The sequence below is a fragment of the Ictidomys tridecemlineatus genome, chromosome 11, assembly GCF_052094955.1.
Source record: "Ictidomys tridecemlineatus isolate mIctTri1 chromosome 11, mIctTri1.hap1, whole genome shotgun sequence".
NCBI lineage: Eukaryota > Metazoa > Chordata > Mammalia > Rodentia > Sciuridae > Ictidomys > Ictidomys tridecemlineatus.
Genome location: NC_135487.1, coordinates 60,587,459 through 60,601,029, shown reverse-complemented (window position 1 = coordinate 60,601,029; position 13,571 = coordinate 60,587,459). Strand labels below are relative to the sequence as shown.

The window sequence follows — 13,571 nt, the reverse complement described above, 5'->3', positions numbered from 1 at the left end:
GGAGAAAAAAAAAAACTACTAATCATGATTTCACTCTTAATTTTCTCTGCCCTTATGAGACACATGGCTTGAGATCATTCAGTCATGCAACATTTATTGAGCACTTAATAAGCGCTCAGTACATGGCAGTACAATCAACTATCTTCTTTCATTATAAACAAGGAAAAGGAATGCTATGGGATTAAGAAAATATCTGGTTTACAAACTAAATTAGATGCTAAGGTATTACTGGAGTAGATAAGCCTGTCCAGATATCGAATAATCATTACCTTACAAAGCATACTAAATAGCACAAAGTGCAATGAGTACCACAAGAGTTTTAAATTAACACACATCTAGCAGGGTGGTAATGAGTTCAATCACTCTTTATATATGACAAATAAGAAACACAACCTCACTCAGGCAGAATGGACCCTTCTTTCCTATTTATGATCCTAGCTATTTTTGTATTCCTTTATCTAGGAAAAAGAAATATTTGCATTTACAAGATAGTAAATAATTCTAGTGCTCTGAAGGTTTAAACTAAAGGTTAATGAAGGTGAAGAATTTAACAAAATGTGATTTCTAAAAGAAAGACGATCCAGTTTCTATAACCTGTAATAAAATCATGGCTGAGAAAATTCTTCGACTGGTACAAGGATTACTGGCCTTTACAAATATGGAAATTATCCTTTTTAAAAGTAGATGAATACAGAGTAGCCAATATTTTTTTGGTTGATAGGCTAAGTCATTTATTCACTCTTCCATTAACATGTTCATTTGTTCTAAAAACACTCACTAAACATCTTAGAGGAGTTGGCTGTTAAAGATCAAAGGACTATGAAGCCAAGTGGAATCTCCTGTTAATGATGACTACTGGAAGTTCAGGGGGTGCTGAGGGGTATGTGAACAGCAGGGGGGGATCTAAACCAGATTTCTCCGTGAAAGTGATGGCAGATCTAAGAAGTTGAAGATAAAGAAGAGGGTTGAAGTATAGGAATTACCTTGCAGCAAAAGGATAGTTAAAATACACCATAATTGTGAACATAAAAGTAGTTGGTGCAGCTGTAGGGATAGGAGAGGAAACCAAGGGGCAGGAGCTAAGTTCAGGATGAGTTTTTTTTTTAAGAAGTCTCATATGCTAACCTAGGGTCTAGGAATAATAGGGAACCATGGAGAGATTTTTAACCCAGGGTGGAGACCATTGGGTTTGTGTTTTGGAGGAGGGTGTACCAGAAGCAAGAAAAATGTTCCAGAATATATTGTAGGATTCGGTGGAGAAATGGCAATAGAATGGTAGTGGGAGGGGCTGGGATGTGGCTCAGTGGTAGAGCGCTGGCCTAGTGTGTATGAGGCCCCAGGTTCAGTCCCTGATACCACAAAAAGTGGTGGTGGTTTTTTTTCCCAACAAAACAACAAAAGACGGGGACAGGGGGACCCACCACCACCACCACCAAAACAGGCATGGTGGCACATGCCTGTAATCCCAAGGAGGCTGAGAGAGGAGGACCATAGCAGTCATTTGGCCAACTTGGCAAGACCCTGTCTCAAAATAAAAATAAAAAAATAAAAAGGGCTCGGGAGGTAGCTGAGGTACACCCCTGGGATTTATTCTCAGTTACACACTCACACACACACACACACACACACACACACACACACACACACATACACACAGAGAGAGAGAGAGAGAGAGACAGAGAGAGAGAGAGAGAGAGAACACTATACAGACATGAAGATAAAACTTAGAAAAACACTTGGAGAACTGAGATTCTGGCTTTCTTCCTGGATAGAAGCCCCTCCCATCATCAAGTTTCAGAAGATAAACCAGGGAGCAGTTTTGGAAGAGGAGAGTGTGTGTTCAACTTTGGACAGCTTGATTCTTGGTCGCCTATAAGGCACATCACTGATGTAAGGGAGATCACTGATATTTGGGTTGGGATGCCAGTGGATTTCAGTTGAGAATATGAAGGTATGAGTAGTATCTACAGCCATGGTCTGCTTGAAGTCATCCAGGGATTGGTGCTGAATGGAAAAAGAGAGAAGCAAAGGAAAATCCTGTGAATGATATTTCTGGATTAAGAAGAGGATAAAAAAATTATCCATCAGACAAAGAAAGAACTATCTGATTGGTATTCCTCAAGGAAAGAGAAGAGAGCATTTTGATAAAGGGATGTGAGCTAGGTGCCCTCAAAAGATAACAAAAAGCAAACAACAACAACAATAATCAAACAAACAAAAATGCCCATGTCCATGTCATTGATAAACCTACTGTTGTGGCAGTATGAAAATCTAGTTGTATGAATTAGAAGTGAATGAATATTTAGGGAAGGAGACTGGAGGTACCTACTTCTTATACTTCTTTAAGTAGCTTGCTTTGAAGCATGAAGGAGTTTTATCATGGTAAATAGAGGATGATGCATCATTGAGAAAATAAAAATTAACAAAGATGGATGGAATTAAGAAGCTTCATATAAAGCAAGAGGGAAAAAAGTCAATAGTACAGAGAAGTAACTGAAGAAAGAAAGGCAGAATGGAGATAAAATAATGCCCCTTGGTCTGAGGACAGATGATCTGGAGTGCAGGTGAAGAATCACCCCTCACTCTACATACATTTTTAATGATATTCCATAAAGCTTTCTATTTTACAAAGATATTTTATATAGATATTTCAAAAAAGGTTTAAAATTCTTATTGATTTAAGATGGACATTATTAGCTCAACCAACATGAGTGCACACTACTCATAAATGGCTGGATTAACTCTCTAAATTAGATCCCTTCCTTCCATATTCAGAGCATGACGCAGCCCTTCTTTAACTTTGCAGCTTTATTACAGAAAATGGATCAGTTTTACACCCCACCTCAGACAGAAAATGATCTTTGAGTTAGACCGCCTTGACATGGATGACATGTCAAGTCACTTGATTTTCAAAAGTAGATGATAGAAACTGATTTCCGTAATTTTTTGAAAATCAAACCCCAAAACACAGGAGTTTCATAGCTTACAAAAATTCTCTGATGTTAATAGCACAAATGATAAAATATGTGCCTAATCAAAATGACTGAGTCAGTATTGAACAGTAGGCCCTGCAGCACCCAATTACTCAGTGTTGTTTCTATTAAGAAGTATGACATGGGGGTATGACCAAACCTCTAACCGTAAATAATATATGGAATAATATAAAGAAGGAAGAAGAAGTTTTTTAAGTGCTGCCTTATGTGGTCTTAATCGTAATCCTAATAGGAGAGTAATTAATTGGAAAGGGGATGTGTGTGTTTTTCAAGCAATCAGATTTTCACATCCAGGCAGCACTTCTTCTAAAGTTGACTTGCTAATAAAGTTGCATTTGCAACTGGCATTAACATGATTTTATTTTGAATGTGTCATTTTGATTTGCCTAGGAGTGTCGTTTTGATTTGCCTGGGCTAATTTTACAGTAGGACAAACACAGAATGTTCTATAGTTGTCTCAGCTCACACAAGGCTCATCCTGCAACCCCTGTCCTTGGTTAAATGAAGTGACCCACCATGTTTCAATTAACTCAGTTTTGCCCGGCCAAAATTCATATTTGGGCTGGAATATTTCCTCCCTCTTGCATTCACTGAACTCATTTTTGTACCAATCCAACAAAAATATGTCTTGGGAAGAAAACATTAACTTGAAAGTAGAGAAACCAGCAGGGTTTTTGTTTTGCTTTGTTTTCGTTGCCTTTATTTCAAACAAGTGTATGTTTAGGCAGCAGAGACAGGAGTATATGGCCTTTCACTCATTTCCCTAGAGAATGGTTTATCAACTGCTATAAAAGGAGTTATTTTTTTTTCCTGCAAAACGCATATCAGATCCTCTGACAAGCAGTAGTCATTAAGGTCTGTTCGGTATGCAGTTCTGAATGCCAGGGATGGTTTTGCAGGCAAGCCATCCCCTGGGGCACTTTAACCCCATTTATTCTTCTCAATTTTCCTCTAGGTTTCTAGCCGCAAAAAAAAAAAAAAAAAAAAAAAAAAGAACAAAATAAATTAAATTAACAAAATCCATTTGGAAAATGAACCTTTTGTAATGGGTTCTAGGAAATGTTTAGTGCAGGCAGGAATAGGACTAGTATTTTCACTCACACCCAAGATGACTGCTTTGATGCATGGGCAGTGACAGTCTTGGCAAACCTGGGATTTGAGGCAACAGCTCATTAATGCACCTGCACGCTAAGTAATGTACCGTGTGTCAGTGTTTCCACGGTGCCTTTCCATCACCTCTTCTTCACAATGTAGAACCTCAGCCTGCTATTGTTTTTGGGGGGAGGGTAAGGGGGTGTAAAGCTGCCAGTGTACATGGGGGATGGTTGTGGGTGTTGAAGTAGGTGTTAATCCATGCATTGGTTCAGTGTCATTGGGCTCCTGTAGAGATTCCAAATTACAATGCGACTGCACATGGTTTATAGACAGCTCTCATGCTGAGACAGAGATGGTCCGCAAAAAGAGTGCCAGGAAGAAAGTATATACATGACACAGAAGCCGGCTTGTGCACAAACCTTCCGGAGCATTTCTGTAGATAAGTTTTGGTGTGTTAAAGCAACGTGGAATGCTTAACATACAGATCAGTTAAATGACTGGAAAAAGTGACAGACTGCAGTGAGTAGGGAAGGGTTCAAATCAGGCCCCTACTGGGTCCTTGTGGTCTGATCTTGGATAAGCCACTGGACCTCAACGAACTTTGCAAATAGGGTCCAATAACACCTGCTTCACAAGGTGGCTTGGGAGATAAAACTACATAATAGATAAGGAATTCTCCTCACATCCCCCCAGTGAGTCAACTGGGTATTCCTCCAGGCACTGTGGATACAGAGTAAGATAGGATACCTGTCTTGTGTTTAAATTGTTTTCTTCCTTTCTTCAATTTCTAAAGCCTCTCCTTCCATTGTCATAAGACCTCAAGGTAGCAATAATCTTCCTTTGACTACACAGACAGAACTACTGAGGCACAGAGGTATAGAATTATTTGCTCAGAACAAATAAAACATTTCCTCCTCGGAGAGCCTGTGGTGCCGACACCAAATTGACAGTTCCCTGCTTGGGAGTTTGGAAAGGCAGGGTCTCCCTTATCACATCCTACACACTCTGGACAGGCTGCAGTCAAGGTAAATAACCCAAGTGCACAGGGGGTTGTTGGGAACCAAAATATAAAGAGATATCCATGAGAGATACCTATTTCTCATAAGTATCAGTTTGATTTGATTTGGGCTGTTCAAAGGATATCTTTGAAATACCAACTGCAATATTATTAACTACCTTCTCATATGGATATTATTGCAACTGGTGGTATCTGCCTCATGGTTCTACTTTAAAATACTTTGTTGCTTAAAAGGAATGAAAAATGTGACATTTTATAACATGTTTTGTTATTTTTCCTATATCATTAGAAATGATCTTCCATTTTGCTTGTTTTTCTAGTAAAATGTCATAAGTAAATAACAATTGATACTCCCCCCCTGTTTCTTTGATTATTGCCGTCTTGTTGATAACTTACCTTGGCAGCCATTTCAAAAGTAAGGGTGTGATTGATCCCATGGATATGCATAATTTTAGAGCTTACTCTAGCTTTCATGGTATATTAAACCTGGTATTGAAATTCCAATCAGATGTGTTACAGTGTTATGAAACAACCAAAACAAAGAATAAGAAGATCTTATGACTATAAACAACGTATTTAATTTGATCCAGACATCTCCTCAAAATAAAGTAAAAAATATTTCTCTTGCTTTCCTCATCTGTAACAGTAAAATGTTAATGTCCTTGCTCTATCTTGCTCCTCCTTTCTGTTTTTCCTATCCTCTTCCTTTCCTGCTCGCCTTCTTTTCTTTCTTTCACTCATCATCTACTTATTGAGAGTCAGGCAGCAGCCTGACTGGTATTGCCTGAAGTGGAGGACATGGAACTTTCCTTACTAAAGCAGAAATTCTTGGGCAAATTGGGACGAGTTGGACATTGTAATTGGACATTGTAATTATGTGCCAGGTATTATTCTAGAAGCTGGACATTCAGCGTTGAATAAAGCAGTCCCTCTCTCATGTAGGATACTTCCCAACCAGGAAAGAAAAGAAATTCTAACAACATGAGTCAGTGCTAAGAAGAAGAATAAAACAGGATCAGAGGAAGAGAGAAATGGGGAAGGCAAGAAGTTTTTCCTTTTGTTTCGGGTGGTCTGACCAGAGATTTCTGGTTAGGTGGCATCAAGCAGGGTGTGAAGGAGGAGATGGGTGAGACACAGGACAGCACAAGGAAAAATCCATCTGTTGTGGAGGGACTCTGAGGCAGGAGACAGCTGGAAGTATGAAGGAAGAGGAAGAAGGCCAGTGTGGCTGGAGTGGACCGAGGGGAGGTGGAGGCAGTACATGGCATCTGCCCGTCACTATACAGAGCTGAAGCTTTCCTTCTTAACGCCCACAGGAAACCACTGGAGGGTGACGATCATTTAAGGAGATTTTTGGTTGTGTAGAGAATAAGTCAGGAGGAAGAATAGAAGCAGGGAAAATAGTTAATAGTTTTTCATATTCCTTCTATTATTGGGTGTTTTGAACATAAATTGCTTTTCATCTTCTATAAAAGATTGTTGAGCCAGATCCCTTTGCAAGCTACTCTGTATATTGGGATATGTTATCATTTCAGAATAGAATCAGGGGGATACTTACTGTTTGGGATTTGCCTTTGCTCCAGGGATTCATGAGGGCACCCCCATTCACTGCTACCTAATATCCACTACAAAACAAAATCTTCAGAAACAAAATCTTTGTTAACCAATTTTTTTTTTAAATGCCATTTACCTGACCTAGTCTCTAAGTGATATCAGAATACCAAACTGTCACTTGGAACAATAACTGAAATAAAAAGACAGCACCGTTCAAAATAGAAACACTTTCAAAAGAAAATTTGAAAAGAGGCTTCTGACTAGTGTTTGGTAGAGATAATAATTTTGAATTGTATTAATGTGCTTTTTTTTGCTCTGAATGTCTGTGTGTACGCCCCCATATTGTTCCAGTTATTACCTCCAGGTGGAGGGGCAGGGGTGTGGTTAGGCATGTTGGGCAGGGTTGCAAAGGTAAAAGAGGAGTCAGTATATAGGTTCGAACATCCAGATTTTTTGGCACTGGCAACAAGACAGTAGTTTTAAACAACTTAATCTGTTGGAAATGACTAAGACTGTCCAGGATCTGTTGGCTTCAACTAACATACTGCTTTGGTTTAGATCTCAAAGTCAAACATATTAAACAAAGCCAAGCTTTGTTAAAAGACCTGGCCACTAGCCTGGGGCACTACTGGGAGTTAGCAGAATCTTCAGGAGATAAGAAAGGATGTTAGGGACATGCCCTTGGACAGAGGTACTGGGGCCCTGGCCCATTGCTTTTCCTTTCTGTCTTTGCTTGATATAAAGTGAACAGGTCTCCTCTACCATGTGCTCCCACCATGACATACTCTGCCATCACAGGCCTAATGCAACAGGGCCAAGAGAACTTAGACTGAAACCTCTAACAAGGAGCCCAAACAAACCCTTCCTCCTTATAAGTTGATTATCTCAGGTAATTTGTCACAGTAATCGAAAGCTGGCTAACACACACACACATTAAGAAGTAGGCCTGAAACACAAACCAGGCATGTTTGTACCTTTTCTATAATGTGGAGGGGACACCTTTTCTACCACTTCAGCTGAGCTGTAAGGCTTGGTGTCCTGAGAAGAAGGATATGACTTAGAGGCTCATTCAAGAGAGAAAGAGAAAGTAAAGGAGTTCCTCTTTCCCTGAAGAATTTCCCTATGGGGACCAGCAGGAAGAAAGTGAGGTAGGAGGAGTCAAGAGAAGACCTGTCCTCTTGTTTCCTAGGGGAGGGGACCATTGTGCCATAGGTGGAGACCACAGTAGTGGCCCCACATAAGTGAAATGGCCTGAGATTAGATCTTCAAAGTCTTCCTCAAATCCTGTGAATGTACTGGGTATCCAGACGCATCCTTCTGGACTCTAGGTGAAGCGTGCCTGATGAGCTTTGAGGGGACTTCCCTTCAGTTGTTCCCAGCATGGCCTGAGTCTTTAAAGCTTGCTCACCCAATGGGAACCCATAAAGAAAGCACTGGCCCTATTAATGAGATCAGAGGGGCCTCCTGTCCCCTTGGACCTAGAACCATGCCTAGTCCTTCCAACATACCCAGACACCATCTTTGGGAACAGAAAAGTAAGAAAGAATTGTGAAAAGGCTTTAAATTTTCCTGCAGAGAAGTATTTTATTGTTTTTTTAAATTATTTATTTTTTGTAGTTGAACACAATAACTTTATTTTATCTATTTATTTGTGGTGCTGAGGATCAAATCCAGGGCCTTGCACATGCAAGGTGAGCACTCTACCGCTAAGCCATAACCCCAGCCCCAGAGAACAGAGAAGTATTTTAAATGGAAAAAAAAAAAAAAAAACTCTGACAACCACCAAGTTGAAGTTTTTCTGTTACCTAGTATGTAGCTGAGTGCTCATGAAAAATTAGATCAGTTCCAGGAAAATGAAGAAGTTGTATTGACTTTTCTGAGACTGGTGTGTTATTTTTTGATCTTACCAGTTTGGCCTTGTCAGTGGGCCCTTCGCTAGCATTGAATCCTGAATCTGGCCTTGCAGTGAAGGGTAAAGCCATTTGCTGTGGTGTTCTTTTGAATTAAGTCCCCTGCAGGGGTCAATCCAGTTTGTGGGGGGCCTAAAACCTACATGATGTGGGGAGTGAAGGTCATTAAAGGAACAAGTGAAAATTAGGTACAAATGAAAATATTTAGCATTAAATAATAAATCACAGAAAGTTACTGGAGATTCTTTTTCTTCTGTGGTCTTTTTTCTTCTAGGTAGGGCCCTTGCAAGTGAGGGGCACTGATGCTTACACTACATCAGCTTCATATTAATAGAGACTTCTGGATCTCTATAGGTTATCCTGTTTTCTATAGGAACCCATGGTCCAGGTTAAGTCTGTGGTCTCATTAGGAGCAAACCAGCAGACCAGCTGAGCACAGCTGCTTCCTTTGCACCACTGTTCTTGTTGGAGACAGGGGAACGGGGTCAAGTTCATCAAGTACTCCCTCCTGTACCTCTTGTCTACTTCTTGGCACCCTTTTCTCCTTCCTGGACTTGGGGTGCTGAGTGGATCCTTCTTGCACAAACCGGAGCAAATAAAAACAATTTTCTAATGTTGAGGTATTATTGGGAGCATTTCCTGTCTGTTAGTCTAAGTATCTTTCAAGGGGCAGAAGGGAGAATTTGCTGAGCATTCTTTCAGAAGCTGCGTCAATAACCATTCTAGGAGCTTTGTTTATCTATGGAGAAGAACTTTTTGCTTCATATTTTTTCCATACGGAATATCAAACAAAACATATATGGAACAGCTAAACACCACCATTTTCTCCATTGGGTAAATCAAATAAGACAATATATGTGAACTACATTGTAACAATACTCTGCTAAATAAATGTAACACTATTTTATTATTGTTATTGTTGTCATTATTTCTACTGCTTTGGGGCATGAAAGCTAAATTGGTTTCTAAATATGCTTGACTTTGCCACCAGAATGTTGCTGAGACTTGAAAATCCAAGGATTATCTTCCTTTGGGGAATAATGAAGAAAATTGTATGGGTGAAAGAAAGTTCCAGAAACAATTACCATGACTTCTTGAGATACCTCTGGATAAGAGGCATCAGGCACCGGCCTCTCCTAGTTTGTCCTTCTGTCAGCACGTGGAAAGTGATGCAAACTTTAAAACAGATGCATCAACAAAGGTTTAATCTCATCACTGGCTCAAGGCCTAACATCCCCTCTTCCTGTTTTCCTCTGGCCCGCCTGGTTTCATGAGAAGTTGCAAAACAAGATTGAAAACCGATTGATTTCCCATTTTGATACCGCTACATTGCTGGTTATATTATTCTTTAGTGGTGTTAGTTAAATATTTAATGAAATCTTAAGAGAAAAATTTTGTCTGTGTAATGTAAACATATTGTTAGGTTGCCTGAAAGGGTCACATCTTGATTAAGCTGAATGTCAGGAGTATTGAGAGTACCTTCTCAGTATTCCAGAAAGCTACCATCAGTGAAAACCCCACAGAGCACTGAGGCAATTCTGCCTTTTATGCACAACCTGGATGCATTGGTAGTGGGAGAGCTTGCCCAATCCCACGTGTGGCTCCATTCCTTCATTTGCGCATCTAATAATTTAGATTTTCAGAAACAGAAATGCTAACTGGAGAATTTGTCTCTGTGACCTTTACTGTGCAAAGATTTATTCCTTCTATAATCCACAACAGATCTCGATCACTTATTAAACTAACAAAAGTTTTCAAAGGTGCTCATGATTTTAAAATGTCTGTTTTAACCAGGCAGAATGAAAGATAATGGGTGGTTGTTACAGAACTTTGTCTGAAACAGTAAAATCAGTCAGAATGATTCTCTCACTAGGTAGGCTAACTCAGGAGGTGGTGGAGAGGCACTAGCACTGGGCGTTTTTAAACAAAGCAGTGGTTACTGCCCAATGGAGATGGTGTGGTGGTTGATAATGTTGAGGTAGCCTGCCTAGTTACCTCCATATAATTCTGTACCCGTTTCTACCCTGTCATTCTCCCTGCCATTATGCTAACTCGAGCCCTGCATATCATTTCCCTGGACTGCGTCCACATTTTTTTCTTTGCTTGTTTCCTTGTCTATGATCCCTTATGTGCTGCCCTCCACCAGGATATTTAGTGATTATTTTTTTTTAACAGTATCATTCTCATATAACTCACACACCAAATAATTTACTCATTTAAAATGCATTCAGGGGGCTGGGGTTGTGGCTCAGCGGTAGCGTGCTTGCCTAGCATGCATGAGGCACTGGGTTCAATTCTCAGCACCACATACAAATCAATAAAATAAAGATCCGTCAATAACTAAAAAAATTTTTTTAAAAAATGCAACTCTCATTGAGAGTTGATGAACATGTTTGCACCTGTTTTACCACAATCTGATTTTATTTATTTATTTTGGTTTGTTGTTGTAGTTGTTTTGGTTTTTGGTGCCTGGGATTGAACTCAAGGGTGCTTAACCACCAAGGCACATCCCCAGCTCTTTTTTTAAAAGTGTTTTTAACATTAAGACAGAGTCTCTCTAGGTTGCTTACACCCTGGCTAAGTTGTTGAGGCTGGCTTCACACCTGTGATTCTCCTGCCTCAGCCTCCTGAGCTGCTGAGCTTATAGGTGTGAGTCATCATGCCCGGCTTTCTTTTGCTTTTTTTTTTTTTTTTTAATTTTTATTGTTGGTTGTTCAAAACATTACATAGTTCTTGACATATCATATTTCACACATTTGATTCAAGTGGGTTATGAACTCCCATTTTTACCCCGTATACAGATTGCAGAATCACATCGGTTACACATCCACTGTTTTACATATTGCCATACTAATGTCTGTTGTATTCTGCTGCCTTTCCTATCCTCTACTATCCCCCTCTTTTGCTTTTTTTAAAGAAGGGTTCTCACAGGGCTGGGATTGTGGCTTAGTGGTAGAGCGCTCACCTAGCACATGTGGGACCCTGGGTTCGATCCTCAGCACCACATAAAATAAATAAGTGAAATAAAGGTATTGTGTCCAACTACAACTAAAAAATAATATTAAAAAAAATATTTCCTCACTATGTTACCACAGCTGGAGGGGAACTGGAAATCCTCCCTCCTCAGCCTCCTGAGTGTTTATAGAATTGTCTATTTTGTAAATAGAATCACTCAATACATGGTCTTTTTTGACCAGTCTGCTTCACTCAGCATAATATTTTCAAGATTCCTCCATGCTTTTTAGTATCAGTACTTCATTGCTGAATAATATTGTATTATATAGATATGCTTCATTTTTTCATCCATTTGAGAGTTGATGAACATGTTCATACCTTTTGGCCATGAAGAATAATACTGCTATGAACATTCATCTACAAATTTTTGTGTGGGCAATGCTTCCATTTTTCCTGAAAAAGAATTACTACATCATGGGTGAAACTCTATGTTTAACATCTTAAAGAATGCCCAGACTGTGTTTCACAGCAGCTGTGCCATTTTACATCCCACCAACAGCTCGTGAAGGCTCCAGGTTCTCTGTCCTTGCCAATATTTGCTGCTACTGTTATGCTAGTGGGTGTGGAGAGGTGTCTCATTGTGGTCTGATTTGCATTTTCAGGATGCCTAATAATGTTGAGCATCCTAATAATGTGAGTTGGCTATTTGTATATCTTCTTCAGATAAATGTCTATTCTAATCCTTGAACCATTTTAAAAATTACATTGCAATAATTCTTTATTATCCATGCAGGGCTCTAATCTGATGCATAATCTGTCAATATTTTTTCACATTCTGAGTTGTCTTTTCACTTTCTTGATGGTGTCCTTTGAAGCACAAAATTTTTAAATTTTAATAAAGTCTTGCTCATCTATTTCTTAAACTGTTGTTGCTTTCACTTCTACTGTTAAATGTAGGAAATCACTGACTAACCCAAGATTGTGACAACTTACTCTTGTATTGTCTTCTAGGAATTTTATAACTTGAGTTCCTATCCATGGGTCTAGTTAGTTTTTTTGTGTGTATTGTGTGATGTAAGTGTCCAATTTCATTGTTTCTCATCTGTATGTGCAATTTCCCTAACATTATTTGTTGAAAGAGTGTTTTTTCTCACACAAATCCAAGAGTTCAGCGTGTTTCACATTCAAAATTCTTTGGCAGTTCACTGCTACCTATGGCTGTAGCTTTTACAGTTGGACTCCATGAACCTCATCTCCAGGAGAACTTTAATAACCAGACTTAATTTGTTTTAATCATGCACCACTTGATGTGCATCCTTCTATTGATCTGTTCATCGAGACTCATTGGTGTAACAAACCAAGATTTGGGAACAGGAAGAATCCTTTAGGGAAAGTAGCTTCCTACCCCACCCCATCATTTTCTTGCTCATATTAATGAAGTCTAGAGAAATGACAATTCAATTCCCAGTATTTATCTACTTTGCATTTGTTGACATTTTATTCTTTAATTATTTCGAATAATTCCTTGTGCATTTGTTTTTTCTGTCTGATTAGATAATAATCTTCTTGAGGATCTATAGTAACTTGATTTCATGTGATTATTTTTGGTGCCTGTTAACAATAAAATACATACTTAACTCTAATAAGCTTGCATTTCTAGTGCTTTCCTGAATTGTCTCCTTATATTACCTAAGGAAGCTTTTACTTTTAAGAGCATTTAGGCTATTTTATAAATGACAGTAATGAACTGGTCTGTTGCTAATTTACAGAAGAGAAAGGATTTAATCTGCTCAAGGAGACATTTAGATATCCTAGAGAAAATTACTCAAACTTTTTGAACTTCAGTTTCTAACTTAAAATGACCTAATACCTACTCTGCATGTTTTCTTAAGTATTAAATAGTTAGTACTTATTTAGTGTTTAGTGAGTGCTTGCATGTCATATCTTCTGGGAAATATTAGTTAATTTTATCATCATAGTCATTACCGATGTTGGAAGTAGTCTAGGATGGAATTAGTCCTTAGCAGTCCAAGGATTGGAATGTAT

General features: G+C 39.0%; 1 protein-coding gene across 2 annotated transcripts in view; it reads right to left on the bottom strand.

Moving 5' to 3' along the window:
* The window catches only part of St6galnac3 (ST6 N-acetylgalactosaminide alpha-2,6-sialyltransferase 3), a 508,389-nt gene that overhangs the window by 59,785 nt on the left and 435,033 nt on the right, over window positions 1–13,571 (bottom strand). The gene's annotated exons all lie outside the window — the stretch shown is intronic.